Raw genomic sequence first — 2,637 nt, 5'->3', positions numbered from 1 at the left:
ATCGAGTGAGTGATGCCATCCAGCCATCTCATCTTCTGTCGTCCCCTTCTCCTCCTGCCCCCAATCCCTTCAAGCATCAGAGTCTTTTCCAATGAGTCAACTCTTCACATGAGGTGGCCAAAGTACTGGAGTTTCAGCTTTAGCATCATTCCTTCTAAAGAACACCCAGGACTGATCTCCTTTAGAATGGACTGGTTGGATCTCCTTGCAGTCCAAGAGACTCTCAGGTCTTCTCCAATACCACAGTTCAAAAGCATCAATTCTTTGGCGCTCAGCCTTCTTCACGGTCCAACTCTCGCATCCATACATAACCACTGGAAAAACCATGGCCTTGACTAGACGGAACTTTGTTGGCAAAGTAATGTCTCTTTTTCTTTTTTTTGTAATTTATTTTTTTTAATTTAATTTTATCTTTAAACTTTACAATATTGTATTAGTTTTGCCAAATATTGAAATGAATCCACCACAGGTATACATGTGTTCCCCATCCTGAACCCTCCTCCCTCCTCCCTCCCCATACCATCCCTCTGGGTCGTCCCAGTGCACCAGCCCCAAGCATCCAGTATCGTGCATCGAACCTGGACTGGCGACTCATTTCATACATGATATTATACATGTTTCAATGCCATTCTCCTAAATCTTCCCCCCCTCTCCCTCTCCCACAGAGTCCATAAGACTGTTCTATACATCAGTGTCTCTTTTGCTGTCTCGTACACAGGGTTATTGTTACCATCTTTCTAAATTCCATATATATGCATTAGTATACTGTATTGGTGTTTTTCTTTCTGGCTTACTTCACTCGGTATAATAGGCTCCAGGTTCATCCATCTCATTAGAACTGATTCAAATGTATTCTTTTTAATGGCTGAGTAATACTCCATTGTGTATATGTACCACTGCTTTCTTATCCATTCATCTGCTGATGGACATCTAGGTTTCTTCCATGTCCTGGCTATTATAAACAGTGCTGCGATGAACATTGGGGTACATGTGTCTCTTTCCCTTCTGGTTTCCTTAGTGTGTATGCCCAGCAGTGGGATTGCTGGATCATAAGGCAGTTCTATTTCCAGTTTTTTAAGGAATCTCCACACTGTTCTCCATAGTGGCTGGACTAGTTTGCATTCCCACCAACAGTGTAAGAGGGTTCCCTTTTCTCCACACCCTCTCCAGCATTTATTGCTTGTAGACTTTTGGATTGCAGCCATTCTGACTGGCGTGAAATGGTACCTCGTTGTGGTTTTGATTTGCATTTCTCTGATAATGAGTGATGTTGAGCATTTTTCATGTGTTTGTTAGCCATCTGTATGTCTTCTTTGGAGAGATGTCTATTTAGTTCTTTGGCCCATTTTTTGATTGGGTCATTTATTTTTCTGGAGTTGAGCTGCAGGAGTTGCTTGTATATTTTGAGATTAGTTGTTTGTCAGTTGCTTCATTTGCTATTATTTTCTCCCATTCTGAAGGCTGCCTTTTCACCGTGCTAATCATTTCCTTTGTTGTGCAGAAGCTTTTAAGGTTAATTAGGTCCCATTTGTTTATTTTTGCTTTTATTTCCAATATTCTGGGAGGTGGGTCATAGAGGATCCTGCTGTGATGTATGTCGGAGAGTGTTTTGCCTATGTTCTCCTCTAGGAGTTTTATAGTTTCTGGTCTTATGTTGAGATCTTTAATCCATTTTGAGTTTATTTTTGTTTATGGTGTTAGAAAGTGTTCTAGTTTCATTCTTTTACAAGTGATTGACCAGTTTTCCCAGCACCACTTGTTAAAGAGATTGTCTTTAATCCATTGTATATTCTTGTCTCCTTTGTCAAAGATAAGGTGTCCATATGTGCGTGGATTTATCTCTGGGCTTTCTATTTTGTTCCATTGATCTATATTTCTGTCTTTGTGCCAGTACCATACTGTCTTGATGACTGTGGCTTTGTAGTAGAGCCTGAAGTCAGGTAGATTGATTCCTCCAGTTCCATTCTTCTTTCTCAAGATAGCTTTGGCTATTTGGGGGTTTTGGTATTTCCATACAAATTGTGAAATTATTTATTCTAGCTCTGTGAAGAATACCGTTGGTAGCTTGATAGGGATTGCATTGAATCTATAAATTGCTTTGGGTAGTATACTCATTTTCACTATATTGATTCTTCCAATCCATGAACGTGGTATATTTCTCCATCTACTATGTCCTCTTTGATTTCTTTCACCAGTGTTTTATAGTTTTCTATATATAGGTCTGCTTTTGAATATGCTATCTGTGTTGGTCAAAATTTTCCTTCCAAGGAGTAAGTGTCTTAATTTTCATGGCTGCAGTCACCATCTGCAGTGATTTTGGAAAGCAAGAAAATAAAGTCTGACACTGTTTCCACTATTTCCCCGTCTATTTCCCATGAAGTGATGGGACCAGATGCCATGATTTTCATTTTCTGAATGTTGAGCTTTAAGCCAACTTTTTCACTCTCCGTTTTCACTTTCATCAAGAGGCTTTTGAGTTCCTCTTCACTTTCTGCCATAAGGGTGGTGTCATCTGCATATCTGAGGTTATTGATATTTCTCCTGGCAGTCTTGATTCCAGCTTGTGCTTCTTCCAGCCCAGCGTTTCTCATGATATACTCTGCATAGAAGTTAAATAAGCAGGGTGACAATACACCT

Source organism: Bison bison, unplaced genomic scaffold (genome assembly GCF_000754665.1).
Source record: "Bison bison bison isolate TAMUID 2011002044 unplaced genomic scaffold, Bison_UMD1.0 scf7180017864094, whole genome shotgun sequence".
In the NCBI taxonomy this organism is placed as follows: domain Eukaryota; kingdom Metazoa; phylum Chordata; class Mammalia; order Artiodactyla; family Bovidae; genus Bison; species Bison bison.
The sequence above is the reverse complement of the archived record's forward strand: the minus strand, read 5'-3'. Positions refer to the sequence as shown.